The sequence below is a fragment of the Ascaphus truei genome, chromosome 3, assembly GCF_040206685.1.
Source record: "Ascaphus truei isolate aAscTru1 chromosome 3, aAscTru1.hap1, whole genome shotgun sequence".
Lineage (NCBI taxonomy): Eukaryota > Metazoa > Chordata > Amphibia > Anura > Ascaphidae > Ascaphus > Ascaphus truei.
In genome coordinates, this window is record NC_134485.1 from 399,933,257 (window position 1) to 399,954,801 (window position 21,545).

A 21,545-nucleotide genomic window follows, 5' to 3' on the forward strand; every position below is an offset into this window, starting at 1 on the left:
GACCCCATCCAACAGCAGAGAGGTCCAAACACCGAGCCCCGTCGAGAGCTTCCGCGGACGACCGAGTTTGCGGACTCAGGAGATGAGGAAATGGACTGTTCATATGGCAGAACCACTGCCACAGCTTATCTCCGAGGGGACCACAATCCGTGGTTAGTCCCAGCATCTCTGGAGGGGACAAAAGTAAACGCCATACTGGACTCGGGCTCTGGAAAAACCCTGATCCTAGAGAGCCTAATTCCAAGCAATAGACTATCTTGTGACTCTCCTTGGAATATCGAGTGTATCCATGGGGATACAAAGAGATACCAAACGGCGAACGTTACACTGCGTATCCAGGATCAAGAGGCTAGCCTACTAGTGGGAGTTTCTCCCTGGCTACCTGCTCCTGTTCTACTTGGCCGAGACTGGCCCTACCTCGAAACATTGTTGGCCCCTACTCCTACGGAGCCTTCTTCTCTGGTACCGGAGAAGCCCGGAGACTTGTTCCCTTTTTCCCCAGAGATTTTCCCCCGTAGACACCATGTCCCAAAGACACGTAAACAGAGACGTGCGGAAAAAGAGGACTGGTTAAGAAAGGCTGGGACTTTTGGTAACATTAGTCAGCCCAAAGGACTGCAGGTCATGGCCGGGGATGACCAGGGTGGGGAACAGATAGATACGGGAGTGTTGCCAGACCTGGATCTTCCTGACCTCCGTCAGAGGCAGAGGGAGGACCCAGCTCTGGCTAGACAATATGAGAAGGTGGTACAGGTCAAAAACAAGATAATAGATGAACAGGGTGTAAAAGTGTTTCCACATTTTGAACTGTTGAATGACATACTATATCGTGTGAATAAGGTTACACAAACAGGGGAGGTCATTCGACAGATGCTAGTCCCTAAAGGGTTGATTAAAACAGTGTTTACCCTAGCCCATACTCTCCCATGGCGTGGTCATTTGGGCAGAGATAAGACCACGGACCGCATCTCGTCCCGGTTTTACTGGCCAGGCATACATGGTGACATCATGAAACTATGTGAGACATGTCCTGAATGTCAGTTAACTAGCCAAAAAGGACAGAAGCCGGCTCCTTTGGTTCCTCTGCCCTTGGTAGCCGTCCCATTCAAGAGAATTGGGGTAGATCTGGTCGGACCTTTAGAACCCTCTGCGAAGGGACATAAATTTATACTCGTTGTTGTTGATTATGCCACCAGGTATCCTGAGGCCTTCCCTCTGAGATCAGCCACAGGTATCCTGAGGCCTTCCCTCTGAGATCAGCCACAGGTTGCTCACAGGCTGTTAGAACTGTTTTCTAGGGTAGGACTTTCACAAGTAATGTTAACTGACCAGGGAACAAATTTCATGGCAAAGTTAATGCAGGATGTCCTGAAGTTATTGGAGGTAAAATCCGTCCGGACCTCGGTCTACCATCCTCAGACTGATGGATTGGTAGAGAGGTTTAACCGTACTTTAAAAACTATGCTTAGGAAGTTTGTGGACACTGAAAAGCGAGCTTGGGATGAACTTCTCCCTTTCCTGTTGTTTGCGGTACGAGAAGTTCCCCAATCATCCACAGGCTTCTCCCCGTTTGAGCTCCTATATGGACGCCAACCTCGGGGTATTCTCGACCTACTGAAGGAATCCTGGGAGGAGGAGCCCTCCCCCTCCAAGAATACCCTTCAGTATGTCATAGACCTTAGAAACCGCCTAGACATGATAGGTCGGTTTGCGAAGGAAAACCTCAAATCTGCTCAAGAACGTCAAGAGAGGCAGTACAACCAAAATGCTCGCTTGAGGGTCTTCCAACCTGGGGACCAAGTGATGCTACTGCTACCGACATCAGAGAGTAAACTCCTTGCGAAGTGGCAGGGTCCTTTCCAAGTTCTCCGCCGCACCGGGGAGGTGAACTATGAGATCTCTCAACCAAGGTCCAGGAAGGGTAAACAAATCTACCACGTGAACCTCCTGAAACCCTGGAAAACGATGAGATCGCTGTTCATTCACCCTCGGGAAGGAGAGACGGATTTGGGTCCAAAGCTTCCAAAGGGTAGTACGTACACTGACCATCAGGTTCCCATGGGAGAGCAGTTAACAACGGAACAAAGGTCAGACCTACTTGATGTATGTGACCAGTTCCTAGATGTTTTTTCTGAGCTGCCAGGGCAGACTGATTTAGTGTCCCATAGGATTGAGACAGAACCTGGCGTAAAAGTACGGTCTCGTCCCTATAGATTGCCAGAGGGCCGAAAAGACCTGGTAGAGAGGGAGATAATAGACATGTTGGAATTGGGCGTGATCGAGGAGTCCCACAGCGAATGGTGTAACCCTATCGTGTTGGTCCCTAAACCAGATGGGAAGGTGAGGTTTTGCGTGGATCTGCGAAAGGTAAAGGCTGTATCCAGATTTGATGCATATCCAATGCCTAGGGTGGATGAATTGCTTGATTCGCTTGGTAAAGCAGAGTATATCTCCACCCTAGATCTCACGAAAGGATATTTGCAGATACCTCTAGAGAAAGAAACCAAATGCAAAACTGCTTTCACCACCCCTCTCGGTTTATACCAATTCGTCACTATGCCATTTGGGTTACATGGGGCTCCAGCCACGTTCCAAAGGTTAATGGACAAGGTACTACGACCCCATAGGGCATATGCTGCGGCCTACTTGGATGACATTGTCATCTATAGAAGACACTGGCAGTCTCATATAAAAAGGTTAAGGGCAGTCCTAACGTCCTTAAGAGAAGCAGGGCTCACTGCAAATCCAAAAAAATGTGCCCTGGGTAAATCCACTACAAAGTACTTGGGCTATGCCGTTGGGGGAGGGATAGTAAGTCCACTAGCTAGCAAGGTGGCCGCCATAAAGGAAGTCCCCACCCCACAGACAAAGACACAGGTCCGCTCCCTTTTGGGGTTAGCAGGGTATTACCGGCGGTTTATCCCCAATTTTTCAGAAATATCTGCACCCCTAACAGATCTGACAAAAAAGAGTGCCCCGACCCAAGTTAAATGGTCTTGGGAGTGCCAAGACGCCTTTGACATGCTAAAAAAGTGCCTGTCAGAGGGCCCCGCTCTTCGGAGCCCAGATTTTAAAGAGCCCTTCATCATCCAGACGGATGCCTCAGAGGTAGGACTGGGAGCAGTGCTGTCTCAGCAATTTGATGGTGTTGAACACCCCATACTGTTCATCAGCCGGAAGCTGTTCCCAAGGGAAGTGAGGTATTCCGTTATTGAGAAGGAGTGCCTCGCTGTAAAATGGGCAATTGAGGCCTTGAGACATTATGTCGCCGGAGTACACTTCACCCTGGTCACTGACCATGCGCCCTTGAAGTGGTTAAACACCATGAAGGACACAAATCCAAGGTTGACCAGGTAGTATATTGCCCTCCAACCCTTCTCTTTTGATATTCAGCATAGACCTGGAAAGGACCATGGAAATGCTGATTTTTTGTCAAGGGAAGGAGTGGAGGGTCGGGCTTCAGCCGTGTGGGACACTAGCCACACACAAACAGGGGAGGTATGTGACAGAGTGAAGTCAACTCCTATCAGTTACGCCTGGGAGACATATGTCTGAGTGCTTCATCCAGCACTCATAAGGGTTAACTCAGGTGGATGTTAGGAAATCAGAACTCTTTAGCTGACACCTGAGAGCCAGCAAGGTAGATAAAGGATCATGTGACTGGCAGTAGCTGCCAGAGAGAGAGAGAGAGAGAAGCACACTGCTGCGTGAGCCCTTAGCCAGAGGGATTTCACCAAAGACTACTTCAACTAAAGTAAGGATTACTCATTTGTTTACTGACTGCTTAAAGTACCCTTATGGTTTGGTTCTGGTTTAGCCAGCCAGCATGCTAGATAGGTCTGCTGTGTTATTAGTCAGTTTTTCTCCCAAAGTGGAGCAGGATTTATTTTGTTAAAGGGACAGTGTACCCGCATGTTATGTTACTGTGGAGAAATAAAGCCACTGAACGTTTTTATTTATCCTGAAACTATACGTGTGGACTGTTCCCTGACCTCGGCTACAGGCCGTCCTGCCACACTCATGGATTGGCAAAAGTCAATCTATTCAAATTAAACTTCCGCGTTTGCTTAATTTATTTAACACACTACCCATCTCAGTCCATACCTAGGCTATTCGTAACCTTCAATCTCTAATAACTACTGCTGCGGCCAAGTTTATTCGAGCATTTGCCCGTTCTTGGCCGCAGCAGTAGCCTGGCGCGCGCCCGAGAGTGACGGGCGCGCGCCGAAGCAGCGGAAGAGCGCCCTCCGATCGGGGCGCTCTCCCTACCGCTGCCGGGTCCGCCGGGTCCCCCGGAACCCCCTGCCGCTGTCCCGCGATCGCGGGACACCAGGGCTCCCTCGGGGAGCCCCTGGACGCGCGTGCAGGGGGCGCACGCTCCCGAAGACGCGTGACCGCGCGTCTATGACGCGCGGCACGCCGAGGGGCGGCCACAAGCAAGCCGGGAAATTTCCCGGCTTGCGGATCTGGCCGCAGTGTGATTAAGTGTGTCGGTAGTGTAAGTGTAATTGGGACAATAAAATACTGAGAATTAGTAGATGTATTTTCACTCTTCTCACAGGCTCAGGTGGCCTTGTCCTACCCAGCCTGATTTCCTATTATAGAGCTACACAGGCAATGGGTGGTCCTACACTAGATGCTTCACTTATTCAACCAGAGGTGCTTGACAAGCTACAGTAATCTGGCTGCCGCTATTGATTAGAACAAGTAGGAGTGGGGTCCAACTCATGGTCTCCAACTAACTAAAAATTTGGGAATCAATCAGACTCAAATGTAACCTTAATTTCAAAAACTCCTTAATTATATCTATCATCTTAATAGAGAATTACCCTTAAATATATATTTTCTAGGGAGTCCGAATTTTGAACCTGGTTTTGCAGAATGATCTTCTATGAATTGGAACAGGATCGCCATCACAAAACGTAATAAATTACATCTAGATCTCAAAACAAGACTGTTTGAATTTCTCAATAAAGAGAAAGGGATCCCCAATGAAGAATTATACAGGTTCTTATAAATGAGAGCATTCTATTCTAAAACAAGCCCAGATTCCCTCCTAGCTCAATCCAAGAGGTTGTGTCTGGGCATGGTGAATAACCAAAAACTTCCATATCAAGTCTATGGCTGCTGATTTCGTATCCAGAAAAGGTCCTCAAAAACAAGCTGAAATTCATGAGACAGTGGGAGTTGTACCTGGACATGGAACTGAATGGGAACAACTGGGAGGACATATTCAAGGCTGTCAGTAAAAGCTCTATATGCACTATTATCAGAGAGAATGTGTACAAGGTCATGTTGAGATGGTATATGGAAAGACACTCCACATCTGTCCAAAAATCCTAATCAAATCTGTTTCATCTATCAGATGGAAAAGATGACCCAGGCTAAAAATGTCAAAAAGTCTGTCAGCCCTGTTTATCCTACACGGGCCCCTCAGCCCCCTTACAATCCTTTTCTGATCTCGAGACCATGTAGGTTGTCTTCAGGAGAAAATTCTGCCCTTGACCATCCCTTTCCATTTTATTCCGGGGACCCTGCCCACATTCTCCTTTGTCAACTGCCCTACTGGCCCATTATAAAGCCTGCTTGATAGGCCCATTTGACATTTATTTTGATCAGATACTGTAACATTCAGAAATATACCAGCACCGTTCTGTAAGACGTAGGATTCAAATGTGATTGTGAAAATTTGTCTAAAACTGTTTAAGGATGTTCGCCAAAACCCTTCCTGCCCCATCCCAATTTTATTTCTGTGCCCCTCCCTTATGCTTTTTTGAAATATCACTATAAAATCTTCAATTAACTCTGAGTCTTAAAAAAAAGGAACAGACATTGGGACTGCAAATACTGATGCCTAAATGCCTTACACTGGAAGCATGTTCAACTACAATATATTATACAATAAGCTGCATTTATAAAATTTAAATATTAAATCCTGGGTGATTTGTAAAACTTGAAGATCTAACAGTCCATGCAGTTGTTATGACATAAAAAAAATTATTATCCTAAGTTGAAAATTAATTGTTGGTAACCCACTGCCTTGTTATAATGATTAGGAACAAATGAGTCATGTATGAAATAATATAATTGTATTTCTTTTATGGCATTAATAATACGTTATTCAAGACGCAGACAGCTTCATAATTGTTGTCAGGAATTGATTGTTTCCAGCGTTTGCAATGACTAATAGCAATTATTCTTCAGCACTGCAGCTGTAATAGCAGCAAATATGCTGACCTCCACCCTTCTCAAGTGTCGACTTCAAAGTCCAATCATCAAGTTGAGAAAATTTATATTGTAAATGGGATATTTATATAAATGATTAAAAAAACATGCATTGGTAACTGAGACTGCATAGACCCTAACTAAAACATTGATGCTTATTCTATTATTTGATGTTGAGTGACTTTAAAAAAAAGTCACGCATTAAAATGCATATTGCTTTATCCAAAGAAAATGTAAAATATGATATTTGCATTTTTTTGTAACGTTTTCCTCTACATAATGCACATTAAAAATGGGATTATTTACAACAACCTCTCTTCCCTATCCCCCCCCCCCCAAAAGATAAAAAGGCTATTATGTGTATTTAATTTTATTAAGTACAGTATATCATTATTAGATTATGGATCAAAGAAAGTGCAGGAAGAAACAATTGCGGTGTCAGGGCCGTGTGTGAGAAAACACCAATTTAACATGACCTAGGCTAGGATTAATATGACAAAGGTATCATACCATTCTTCTAACTGTAAAATTAACCTTCTAATCTTGCTCTTAGTGCGGCATTGATTTTTTTTTATTTAATAGAAACCAAGATCTTGTACTGATTTCATTACAGCTCCAGTGGGTAAGTTTAATTTTTAGAGCTGAATGTGGTGCATTGTCAAGAAAATTAATTGGAAAAGGCACTAAAAACATCAGTTATTTCAATGGTCCAGGGAAGTACATTTTGACTGTAGTAATTTAGGGAATTAGAGCAGTTGAATGATAACTGCCCCTTTTATTATACTCAACGTATTCTTTTCAAACTCAAATAATATAATGTACTCCAGTTAAACCGATATTCTCTGTGCTACGTTTCATTTTTTTTAATCCAATGCCATTTTTTCACTTATTAATAAACAGAAAAATAAAATCTTTATCTTTACTTAAGTATAAATATGTTGGAGGTCAAACATTGCTCAGACTTCATGTACAGTTCTATAAGTGTAAACTAAGGAGACCTTCTTTTGTACTCTTACCTATTATATACACAAGACAGTATTGTTTATTTTGTTCATTTCTGATCGCTACTACAGTACATATTATAATGTACTGTAGCACATGCAGCTTTTGTTCACCTGCTGTCTTTAATTCTTAATGGAACTTGATTTTATCTGACAAAGATAAAATCTAATTAACTACAGCATTTTTTTTTTTAACATTTTACAATCGTAGCTAATTCTGTTCGTTAATATTTATTATCAGCTAAAAAGAAAGTGAATATTGAAAACCTGCTCTCTGATTCAAATTCGGGCCAATAATCGCCCAGGATTTTATAAACCACATAATATTGTAAATAGATATCAATCTGCACTTAAAAGAAAGCAATAGAGAGAGGTGTGGAGGAAAAAGAAAAATGCAGATCCTTTATTCTTCCAATTTTTAATTTCTTCTTTCTTCTTATTTTTTTTTTCTATTCTTTTTTCTGTCTTTTTTTCTTTCTTCTTATTTTTTTTTCCTCTCTGGTTTATTTCATTTTTTTAAAATTTATTTTCTTTTAACTTGTTGTTTATTTTCCCTTCATTTCTTCTATTTCACTCTCTTGCTTTCTGTTTTGTCCCCCTTTTTGTTTATTTTCCCCTCTGTCTTTCCCATTCTCTCTTTTTCTCTGCCCCTCTCTCGATCTTCGTCTTTCTCTCTTTTTTCGTTTCCTTGTTTCATTCTTCTTTCCTTCCTCCCCTTCCCTCGTCTCCAGCCTTATGTATAAATCTATTACTTCTCCATGTTTCTCTCATTTTCTCACAGATGCTCAGACAAACACAACATCTACAGGTACAATTTACTGTATACTCTATACTGTATAATGCATGGCATTAACATGAGCTGTAGCACAGTACAGGCATACCGCGGTTTAAGGACACTCACTTTAAGGACACTCGCGAGTAAGGACATATCGCCCAATAGGCAAATGGCAGCTCGCGCATGCGACTGTCAGCACGTCCTGAACAGCAATACCGGCTCCCTACCTGTACCAAAGCTGTGCGCAAGCGGGGAGACTATAGAGCCTGTTACAAATGCGTTATTTACATCAGTTATGCACGTATATAACGATTGCAGTACAGTACATGCATCGATAAGGGGGAAAAAGGTAGTGCTTCACTTTAAGTACATTTTCGCTTTACATACAAGCTCCGGTCCCATTGTGTACGTTAATGCGAGGTATGCCTGTATATAACAGAAGTACAGTAACACAGGGGCAGGATCTACTTCTTGGATTCAATTTCAATAAACAACAACAAAAAAATGGATAAAATATACATTTGTAATTAAACATGTCTCTTCAATGTTACAATAATAAAATTAATACAATTTAACGTTATATTTGTTGTCTCCTATTTTAACATATGGTTGTTGTTTAAAATGCAGTTGCACTGTTCTGGGCGATATGTCGCTTTTCCTGCATGCTTAATCCTGACAGAACTACCCCACTGCGTCAAAAGAATTGTCTTTTTTTAATTATTATTATTATTATTTTGATAATTATACAGTAAATGAATATATCACTTGTGAGCACATCCACCTCTCAGACAGGTCTGTAACACTGCTTTGCACTGTCATCGCCTAGCATACAGTGCTTCCACTGCAGCAAGGGATTCTGGGAAAGGACAGGCAAATGACCACCCAGTGTGACCTTTTGCTTCAAATCTATTTTGACATAGACCTCTATAAACTTATGCTCGCTGCATTACACATTTTCAGCACAGCTTGGGTTAAATGCACAGCCAGTAAACCTACTCAAAGGCAGCTGTATCAACGTTTTGTGTCTCATCAGTTTGAGACTAGTTATACTGGCTTTGCAAATTGAAGCTGAGGTAGGTTTCAACAACTCCATAAATAAGTTATGTTGAGTGAAAAAAATGACAAAAACCCTCCACTGTATAGCATATTGCAAATGAAAAAAATCACTTGTGAGCACATTCACATGTCTCAAACAAGTCTGCAACCCTGTGTTTCACCGTAATCTCCTAGCATACAGTGCTGCCACTGCAGCAAGGGATTCAGGGAAATGACATGCAACCAATGTGTCACCTTTGCTTCAAATCCATTTTGACATGGGCCCCTATAAGCTTATGCCTGCTGCATTGCACACCTTTCCAGCACAGACTGGCCAGTAAACTTAGCCACAGATAATTATGGTAATTTGATAATTATGCAATTGACATACAATTTGTGTAACTTTTGTTCGGATATAGACATTGTACGCAATATGCTTTAACTGCAATGTTTTACTGAGTCCATATTGAGAATTATAATTTATAGAGCTAACATAGTGTAAGTGTATTCAATTACCCTACAATAACTCTTTAAATTATCATACACCAAGTGCGGCTCTGTAAGCACTCACTACTATGTAGATTGGGTACAGCGTCACTATTTCCGAACAGAAAAAATGCCAAAATGTACGTAAATGGGGGAACTTTCTATAAGAAATGTAAAATTAAGAAAACAATGAGTATCACTCCGGGCTGGCGTTGTAGTATTCGTGTTACTTCATACAAGGGATTACTGGGTACTACATTTGTACTTTCACTAATTATTTACGTGCTCCGTTTAAAGGAATGATTTTATTAAACATTGTCAGAAGGTCGTTTCTCAACTAACATGGAACATTTCTCATCCAGCATTAAATAAACGTCTAAATATAATCAAACGCACTCAATAAAACAATAATAATATAAATTTAGCCCATAATAGTAATAATCCATAAGAAAAGGCATTACTTGGTTTTGCCTCCACTTTGGGCATTAAAGGGCCGGTAATGCCCTGTCCATTAGGGATTATGGCTTAATTAAAAATTGATAGCGTTTCTAAAGTCAAATTCTGGTACAGTGTATACGGAAATATGATACAAATATAACCTGGTCGATGCTGAGGTTGGGAGATTGCACTTTTATAGCAGACTTGGCTAAACTGTTGCAAATAAGCACTTTGAAACTACTCTATTTGTGGTCGACACAGCTAAGTGGAGGTAGTGGAAATCATACCTGTATGCACAAGATAATGTAAAAGTATTCTTTTTTTTTATGGTACAATATACAAATATTGTAATAACTTCTCTATGCTTATAGCAACAAAAAATAAAATAAAGATGAGGCCAGATTCATCTGCATCCAGATCTGTACTTGGAGCAGGTGGACCACGGCCAATGTGCTGTCTGATTGCAGCCAAGTGCAACATACAGTAGGGGGAATTTCAAATAAGTATTAACAAAGGGACTTTGCTTCTGAATAGGACTCCCACTGCATTAATCCTACCTGGCTGTCACCAGTCAGGAAGAGCTGTGCAGAGAGAAGCGGTCCCTCTCTCTGCATCTCCCTGCACAGCTCTTACAGGTGATCGCGCTGCTTTTACTTTAATTAATTTTTATTACACAGGATTAAAGCAGGATGTCTCTGGAGCTGAACTGCATTTCTTTCAGGTCTGGGGACCCCTGCTTCCCAAGGTGCAGGCCCCAGTATGGGATGCCTGTAACTCCTGTAAGTTTAAACGTCCTGGTCACGTGGGCCGTGACACAGGATATTTAAACTTGCAGGAGATACCGGCACCCGATACGGAGGCCTGTATCTTAGGAAGCAAGGGTTCCCCGGACCTGAAATGAATGCTGATCAACTCCGAAGACCCACTGCTGTAATCCTATGTAATAAAAATAAAAACAGCGGGATCACCTGTAAGAGCTGTGCAGGGAGACAGAGATTGGCACCGCTCCTCTCTGCGCAGCTCTTAGACTGGTGGCAGGACTAATGCAGGACTAATGCAGGACTAATGCAGCGGGAGTCCCATTCAGAAGCCCTGCAGCATTAATCCTTATGGGAAATTAGTCTACTGCGTTTTTGGACGGGGGGAAGATGCGATCAGGTCGCGTGTCAGGATCCCTTCAACTGTAGTTTCCTTGCACCCAAATGTTAAATAAATGTGGCCCCATCTGTACTGTAGGCGACAAGAGGAAAGCATCGTTTCTGTTATTTCAGTGCTGTATTGTGTGTATAGATGGGCGAATGTGTAAAAGTTTGGCCTGTGAATTATCTCACAAACTTTTCTATTTCTTTGTAAACCCACAAAAGTTTTTTCGACAGGTGAAAGCATGTCATTTCCCCTAAAATATTGGTTTTGCCAGGGAGAGAGAGTGAAACCTGAGATAAAAATGCAATTTTTGTAGCGGAATCAAACGTTGCCGAAACGTTTGCCCATCTCTAATCGAATGTTCATTTTACAGACTGATTACATTGTTACAGTTTAATCCAGAGTCTATACAACATTATTCCTTTTTTTTTTTTTTTTTTTTAAAGTCGGTTTTGTTTTTGCAATATGAGTAATTTATGGACTGAAATACATATAAATGTTATTTGACAAATGGACTACAGCAGGGCCCCGCTTCTCGGTGCCCCGCTTTTCGTCGATCAGCGGCACCGAGAATGGGGCTGCCATGTCTGCGCATGCGCAGAACGGGGAAGTCCAAGGTCGCGCATGTGCAGAACGGAGTTCGCGCATGCGCAGAAGGGGGAATTACAGGTCTGCGCATACGCACATGACGAAAATTGCCGGTTCCGCTTTCCGGCGATTTTCGCTTTGTGGCGAGCCCTTAGAACGGAACCCACCGTATGCCCGGGGCCCTCCTGTACATTAATGAATAATATTTATTTATTATTGTATTCAGCACTGAGACGTGCAGAGCACTGCATGAAGAACAATACTGGGTAAGTGTACTGGAATTTAAACCACGGTCAACAGCTTAAACAGCAGTGATATTAACACTCTACTTTACTATCACTGCAGGTCTACAGCTCTCGTCAGGAATATACAGTGTTTTCAATTACCTCATAACATATGGCTCTCATCTTATAGAGCTAAGCCAACTGTTTTATTTATAGAACAAACAGTTAACATTTGGTGTGCTTTTTTATTGTAGAGCTTTTAATAATATTTATAAGGAGGCCTATATTTATTTTAAATTACCCGTGCCTTTGAATATGATATGTTCAAAATGTTTTTATTCAATACATGATACTTTATTTGAGATGTTTAAATGATGGATCACTTACGCCTATTGTTTTTAAAATACATGTGCGATAGCTTTTTACTATTTTCATGGCCCCGGTTATATTTCTCAAAGTGATTACCCAAATAAGATAACTACTGTAGATTGATGTAAGTCTGATGTAATGCTGAGGTAAATTTTACATACTGAAACAATAGCTCTGCTGGTGTAATTGATTCTCGTTTGTTCTTGCTTAAGGTGCTTCTCATACAGTAGCATTTTGACCTAGTGATGTTCCACAGTTTTTAAAGCAAAATAATAGTTGTAAAAAGGGACATTTTTCTTGCTGTTAATCTAACTTCTTCTTGTCCCTTAATGAAAATGGTCAAGATACAAAGCAGATATTGATGCATCCTTTACCTTCAGTTAAATATGCAAAAAATGCAGAGAAGTTTAAAAACTATACAATTACTATTACCATCATCATAGTCTATTTACAAAAAAACATATTCTACAGTGCAGCACAATGAAAAAAGCTGACACTTGCGGTTGCCTCAAATTTCAATTGATATTGTTTAATGAAGGTGTTAACTGAAGACTCGCAGGCTGCTCTGCACAGCCCAGATGTGTTGCTCGAACTCTCCAAACCCATTGCTACTTCTGCTTCTCTTGGGACTTCATTCACTGATAGGCCATTATTCAATATTCTGTGCAGCCATCTTTCCCTTGCCTGGGAAGACTCTTTGACCATTACAAACAATCTTTTAAATGAAAAGGGAAGACAGCAATTCATTATGATTTATTGCACATACAGGTATGGCGTCCACTAGATACAGTATTTGTTAATACTTACAGTACAAATATTCACACAGATTGGCTATAATTTGCTTATTTGCAAGTATTTTGTTATAGACTGTCATAAAACTCAACTGAGAATTCACTATGTTTTCAAATGAATTGGTTCAGTGAATAGGGGCCATTGAGAACTGAAGCAGCAATCCACTCTATTCATAACTACAAGTCCTTCTGTCGTAGTTTTTAACAATACATACTTTTTTTTAAATCTGTAGTTCAATACTAGAGCTAATCTGTTCTAGAATAGTTGCCTCCTTGGGAGGTTAAAATGTCTGCTGCCATTTCTGCGCATTAACACAACAGACGTGTCTGTGCTGGGTTTTCAAAGAATAAAAAGTTAGAAATAGATCAACACAAAATGAACAATCAGGTTACAGCATGTTATGACTTCATTTTTTGTGGTGGTTACTGCTTTACGTCTTTATTTGATGTGTTGAAGAGCAACAGTTCTTGTCTATTTAATTGCATGCTTTCTAATCTCCTCCAACTCCACTTCTCTGTATATTACAACTTATGCTTTTTATATAGTAGTCTGTTGAGTAGAGTGGCCTTGGGTTGAGACAGTTTTATCTTAACACATTACCAATTTCTTACTTGGCTACTAATTCAGGGATCTCTGCTCATCTTCCCATTCCTTTAATGTGTCATATGTATATTCACAGATATCTAGGGACCCCCATTCTGTAACATGAGACTGGTCCTTGCACATGCATGAGATCTCTATGAGACCTCTCCTTTCATCCTGGAGCATGGATTCCGTTACCAGTGCAGGACGAGGTGAACAAGACAAAAGGGGGCAGTGTAATGACAAAAGGAGATGGGGAACGGATTGTGTCCCAGACTCTCCAAGCACTGTGAGATTTACCTCATTCAGAATGAGACCGTGTGAAACAAAACCAATTCTGCGAGACTCACACAAATGGTATAATACTTGACAGGGTTTCATATTTTCAAGCCTGATTTGTAGGTAGCCGGTGCGCTGTGGGGGTCCATGCTTCCAGACCAGATCCCCGGTAGTGCTAATCCTCTAGTGCCAGTGCAGCCACAGTCGCATGACTACTGTTTACCCCGGTGCCGAAAAACGTTAGTCTTGCTACATCTTTTGTACTCAGAAAACATATCAGAGTAGATACAGAGTAGAGCCTCACAAATTTCACTAGCGCTTTGCTCTCTTTAACAGGAACCTGCATATATGTAGCTTTTTATTTACTCTTATGGCTAAAGAAAATCTATTTAAGTGAATTCACTGTTTACTGAACCTATTCAATTGTCTGCGTATGTACAGTAACAAAACATTTTTTTAATCTTTGCATCATAACTGAGTTGATAAAAGTGTTAGACTATTAGCACTCTACCTTGAATTACTGATGAAATATCAAGTGAATATAAAACTTAAAAAACAATATAATATATGCAATAACCGTGATAATGTCACTTAACCTTTTATTTGTTGCCTGGATCACTCTGTCCCTTTCCTCTGTCCCTCGATTACAAAAGCTCTAATGCAGGGCCTCATTCTCACTTGTCTCGACTATTGTAACCTTCTGCTGTCCGGCCTTCCTGCCTCTCACCTGTCTCCCCTACAATCTATCCTTAATGTTGCTGCTAGAATCACTTTAATCTCTCCAAAATCTGTCTCAGCTGCTGAAATCCCTCTCCTGGCTTCCTATCAAATCCCGTATTAATTACAAAATTCTCCTCCTCTCTTTTAAAGCTATACACACGACTGAGCCTCCTTACATCTTTGCCCTAGTTTCTCGCTATAGACGTGCTTAACTCTTGCATTCTGTGCAAGGATGTCTTCTGCCTACCACTTTTGTATCCAAAACCCAATTTTTGGTGCTGTTGTTATTTTATACGTTGCCCATTGACTGCTATAGTAGCTTATCATGCCCATATTATATGGGCATGATGTATGACTGTGCCAATCAATGGGTGAGGATATTTTCCCGTGAGTGGGTGGTCCGGCTGCCCTGGGGGGTAGCGGAGGAGGGGGGTTAACCCCTTATTACTTTTGTGGTTATTAACCTCTAAGGTGATTAAAGGGTTAGGTGCCATTTAGATTGTATTTTTTCTTGTTGTGTTCCTGCCAACAGAGGACATGGATGCAGAGGTTGGTGATGAGGATGTCCTTCATCCTGGCAGGGGTAAGTAGATGTTTTATTTACTTTATGCTGCTGGCTAATGTTTTTTTTATTGGACAAATGCAATATTATCAAGATCTGGATAATAGTAATTTTGCGCATTATGGTAAATAATATTTATATATTATATTGACACTGTACAGAATCCTGTATGATACATGTTTACAATATAATGGTTGTTGGGGATAGAGGGGGCGCCCATTCCTTGCCATTGGGGTTATCTTTGCTCCCATTGAGGGCACAGGTAACCACACTGGCAACCAATGGGTGTATTGTTTAGTATTGTGTTTGTATTGTGTTTTAATGTTTATTGTGGGTAGCTGGGATGGGTGAAGGTGGTATTTGGCCGGCGGTGGGTGTTTATAACTAGCGGGTGGGTAGCGGGAGGGGTTAACTCCTTCATTACCTTAGCGGTATGAACCGCTAAGGTAATGAAGGGGTTAACTCCTCCCGCAAGTGTCCCGCAAGGGAACACCAACCATGGGCCAAATACCACCTTCACCCACTCCCGCTACCCACATTAAACATGGCACTGGTAGTTAATCCCTTCATTGCCTTAGCGGAATCCTTATTATTATTTTTCATGAGGCCATTCAATATTTTTGGAACATGAAAGGAATTTATAGACAAGAACATCATTCTTTCCTTTTGAAGTTATTAGAACGCACCCTAAGAAATAAATATTGCACCATCAATGGAGATTTCTATAGGCAGGAAGACTGCTATAGGGGCCAAATGTGCCTCTCATAGGCAAATCTCTATTTGAGTTGGTGGAAAAGAACCATTTTTTTAATGTGATAACATAGTAGGGTATGTGGATAAGGTCCAGGTTTTGCTCAGGTATATACAGTAGATGACATATTTGTAATCTGACATGGAATTGAATCAGACCTGGAACACTTTGCTAGATGCATAAATGACAACCCCATCACCTGAGAGTGAAATTTGAATGTCACAAGGATACTCTTAATTTGTTAGATGTTGAAATATGAACATTACGTGATAGCTCTAAGGAACATATATATATACAAAAACAAACAAAAAAAGTAGCGCCGGTGATTGTGTGGTTAATATGCTAAAGTGTAAACCAAGAAAAATATTGTGTGATAACAAAGATGAAATCCACAGGAAAAATGGTAATCCGTGTTGGCAGTCAGTGAAGGGTTGCTTAATCGCAAGATGTAGCCCTTTTACGGATGTATGGCAGCTCGGCTAAGTGTCTTACAAGACTCAGGAAAACACACGGTCTGTAAAAACGTCTTGTGTGACCCGACCTGATCGCGCACTTCCGTGATGACGTAGTGTCGTAACGTAATTGCGTAATGACGTCCCTGACGCGTTTCATCGCAACAGCGACTTTCTCAAAGGGGAATGGTTTGGAAGTTCACATGTAGGAGTATATAACCCCTATTGTTGCTTAGCAACCAATCAATTGAATTCTCATAGGTGGACTCATTAAGGTTACCTCATAACCAATAAAATAACAGTATTAGATGTATTCAAAGGCAATTACAAAAACAACAGTATATATCTAGAATGAAAAACTACATAGAATAGAAAACAAGAAACTATATGAAGACAACTCATATGCAATCTAAAAACTATTACGCTCAAAAAGATCCAACACTTAAACCTAATAAAACTCATATATAATGAATATTAATATATATCTCTAATAAAATAATGTTATCTTGTCTGTTATTATTGATTATATATATTGTTAATACTAATTCATGTAGTTAGCACATTATGTTCCAACATAGTTATACTTTTTATACTTTTTATTTAAAAAAATAATTTTATAATATATATATATTGTTTTATCTTTATTTTTTTAATATTCATTATATATGAGTTTTATTAGGTTTGAGCAAGGGGGGGCTGTGAGCAGGGGGGGGATGTTTTGTCCCAATTTATGCCCACACCAAAAAAAAACAACATTTTTTTTTAAACGGGAGCCACGTGAAAACCGCGTTATGTCAGGAATCGGCGTTCTCCTCGCTTCCCACACAGATCACTCCCTCTCCGCAGGGAGCCCCTGGACACACAAAACAATCCTGCCTTACCGGCCTCCACGGCTCCTCGCCCCTGCCGCCGTCGCGTGATCACTCCCCTCGGCGATTCCTCTGCTCAGCGCCGGGCGCGCCCACGCCCTCCTGCACGCATACCTACACACACGCCAGCCCCAGACGTTATGTGCATGCATTCCAAGCTTACAGAGCACACGCCTAACAGAGCACTTTTAACCACTGCTCCTGCAGTGAGGCGTTGCCCCCAAGCATCACAATGTTCCATGCAAATCAAGGATTACACTCAGCTGGGCTGTAACACCTCCCTCCTATCAGGGAAGACTCCTTGCAGTCCTCCAAGCCTGCCCCCTTTTCCCATTGGCCTGCCCAGCTTTATTATGCCTGTGCTTCCCATCACTCGTCGCTCGACATAGTCTCTGTATGGAAGCATTTGACTACTCTCTCAGTGACTCCTCAGGTATTGACGCGGATTGGACGACTACCCCCTCTGGCTCTCGACTTCGGCTCTACTTGGACTTCGTGACTTCTGGCATCCCTGTAACACGGCTTATACTTTCGATCATCCGCAACTCTCCTATCCCTGATCTTGGCAACGGCAATAACTACTCCTCCTCTACTACCGGTACCGGCAAGTATTGTCTTCATTACTATACCTGGCCTGGCAACACTAACACCACACTCCGGACGCGCTCCCTTTGCTGCGGGTGCGTGTATCCCTACGTCCCACCTCAGCACAGGGGACGGGTCTGGTCTGCGGGCAGCACCGGCGTAACACGTTATAACCGATTCCGCGTTATAACGGGTTGCGCTATAACGGGGTTTACCTGTATATGAAACCACTTCAACTTATAGCTTGTTACTGTACATGCAGAGAGTTTTCCGCCTAGGTTCCATATTGTATAAGCGGTATACACATCTAGTGTGCCGTCTCCACTTCTGTGTTTTCTCTTGTTGTTTCTCAGTAACCTTTGCTCTAGTTTCTGTCTTCTCTGTTACTATGTATCTTTGTACTAGAACTGCCCCTCAGCCTGTTGCTATCAGCAATTACTCTTTCCTCTTGTAGGAGATGCATGCAGAGGTTTAAAACAGGAAATGAATTTTAGGGGGAAATAATATAGGCTTTTATTAGCAGAGCTTTAACAACATAGATACTGCTTGTGTTCAGCATAAAGACGCAAAACTAAACAGGCCTCACTCCTCTCTGGAGCACTGACTATATTAGTGTTTACCCTATCTATAAGTTGGGAGGACTAAGCCTCTTACCAACGATAATACACAAGTCAGGTGTAGGAAGGTTTACCTTTGGGGCCCCAACTGCTTCCTGGCAGAAGTAGGATGAAAAGCCCATATACAAGGTGGTCTCTCCACAGCGGTCCAGGCTGCTTACCTTCCTGGACCAGAGAGTTACATCCAGTGTGCTCTCTACAGCAGTTCAGGTAGCCACAGATGTAGAAGTGCAGCGCACAGCAAAGAAACTGGATCCACGGGACAGCAGCAGTATAATGAAAATAAATCCTTTATTGAAAAGACATGGTGCAGACAGGAATGGGTGCAGGAAAAAAGCCTCTGTCTCTACGCCTGTGTGGCGCTTCGTCGGAGAGTACAGGTAGGTGTGCCATACTCGCCCTCTTATAGTGGTCCCAATTTGCTAGATTTGAAAACCGCCGTGAAAAATCAAAAACCGGAAGTGACGCGGCTGTCTCAATGAACCGGAAATGACGTGTCGCGATGCGCGGGTCAATACTGTTTACATGCTGTCCCCGCCTTGATGCACATGTCATCCAACCTCGTGGGGAGACTGCCAAGGCAAGCTGCAATAGGGGCCAGAATCAAACCGGATATGATGTGGCTGTGTAACAGACCGGAAGTGACGTATCGCTATTATGTGCGCGACAGCCTTTATCTTTATGCTTGTCTCACCCCTGCCCTCCTAGAGATAATGTTTTTTTTTTTTATCATACTCCTTATTTTGTGCATTTTGAAACGTTTTCTCTTCATTGTTTGTTCCTGTGAATAAATATAATCAGTGATTCAAAGAAGACTCCATGGTTGCATGAAAGAGGGGATGAGTTTAGATGCCTGTCAAGTTTTACTGAGCAGGAAGAAGCAACACAAGGCACTTTCGGATTTTACTTAATCTAATTTATTACAGCCAATACAATATATAGTATTGGCTGTAATAAATTAGATTGAGTAAAATCCGAAAGTCCCTTGTGTTGCTTCTTCCTACTATGTTCATTGTATTACTGCAGGCTATCCTTCAAACACAGGAGCACCGGCAACTGCATTGCTGTTATTTTTCTACTTATGGTGTGCAGCATCTGTCTTTACTTTAGCAAGTTTTACTGAGCTCCAGGAAACACAGGACAGAACATCCAGTAATGGGTATCGGAGCTTAATCAGCGTGAACAAATAATACAGGGGAACTGATGGCATTCTATGATCTCCAGCAAAACAATCAACATATCACAATACACATACTGTACTGTAAAAGACACAAAAGGAAACGTCATTTTATTTGAGATATGCAGCAGCAAAAGATACAGATGCAGCGGCCATTATTTTAACAAATCAGGCGGTGTATACCTCGGAGTACCCATGTCATGCCGCGGGATTTCTTCCAACCGTACCGCCTTACGACGCGAGTGCAGGCGAGTGCATAAAATGGCATTTTAGTGTTCTGGCTTTTAAACACCTGAAATTGACACAGTAGCACAGTACTGTACACATTACAATTCATTAATTTAATTTAATTGCACACAATCCATGAAATTCAAACAAAGCAACCGCGATAAACACGTGTGCCTGGGGCGATTGGCCGCGTTCAGGCCAATGGAGTACAGCAGCGCACACACAAACGGCGCCGTGATTTCTTAAAATAATGGCCGCTGCACTAATGTGTCTTCTTGCCAACAGGATTACATGTATTTACCGCACAGAAAGTACAGTAACATGTCCTCTTACTCAGAACAGTGCAAAGATATGTTAAACAATGTAAAGGAAGGGATAAATGAAAGTTATTATAAGTCCTTTGGTGAGGTAACATTTTGAGCCCTTCTTGGCTCTTTGTCAAGAGTCAAAATAATCAAGAAGATAGTACTTTTCCTTGCTCCATGTTGGTTAGGCTAGTTTTAATCCAGTGCTGCTGTAGTTTTCTCAAGCTACATTACTATATTTTGCTGCTGCATATCTCACATAAAATATTTTTTCCTTTTGTAATATATACTGTATGTGTATTGTGATCTATTGATTATTCTAAGTGCTGGAGACCGCATTACTTATACACACTATCAAGCAGCTTTTGCTTCTATTCAAGTCTGTGTCAGTTGAGGACAATCAAATTCTGATATAGATTATCTGAGCTTTGGAATCACCCCCCAAAAAGTATGATGGTTTAAGATCTCTACATTTCAGTATATCAGACTTTTTGCTGTTCTCCTCCCACCTCCCCATTACCTGTGGCCACTCCTTTTTGCAGTTCACCAGCCTGTAGTCTTGTGCCCTTCCCCCTTGCAAACATGAGTTGGAAACTACGGTTGCATAATTCGGGGCGGGACAACCAACACAGTTCTGTCTTAATATAATCAAAGACTGAGGGGGCTATGCACTAAGCTCCGTTAAGTCACTTTTAGAGCGCAAAGTGCTCTTCAATCGTGATTTTTGGCTCAACCCGATGCACTAAGCAAAGCAGACAGGCACTTTGCGCTCTGAAAATGACTTTTTTCAAAGATTTTTTTCTAAGTCCAACTTTGCTCGATCGCAGCCCTGTTTGCGTGAAATTCTGCCCTTAAGCGGGATGCACTAAGCAACGCAACCTTAGCAAACGCAAAAGTTGTGTTGATTAGAAATCGTCAGGTCAGAGTAAACGCAAAGAAATCTGGACTTAGAAAAAATTCTGTTTTTTTTTTTTTGCATGCGCAAAACCCATAGAGCAGGCCGGCGGGTGTCCCCGGCTGACTCCGCAGGGGTCCTGACGGAGCCCGGGGGTCACGCGGGTGTCCCTGGCTCACCAAGTGGGGGTCCCAGCGGGAGTGCGGGGGTCCCTGCGGGAGTCCCGGGGTCCCCACGGCCGTCCCGGGGTCCCCGCGGGAGTCCCAGGGTACCCGCGGGAGTCCCGGGGTACCCGCGGGCCTGCGGTACCAATGTTGCACCTCCAAAAATAAAAAACAACCATTCTAACTAAATACACCCCCTAACACATACTATATAGTAATGGGCAAAATTACTATTATCCAAATATGGATAATAATGCATTTGGCCATTTTAAATACATATAAA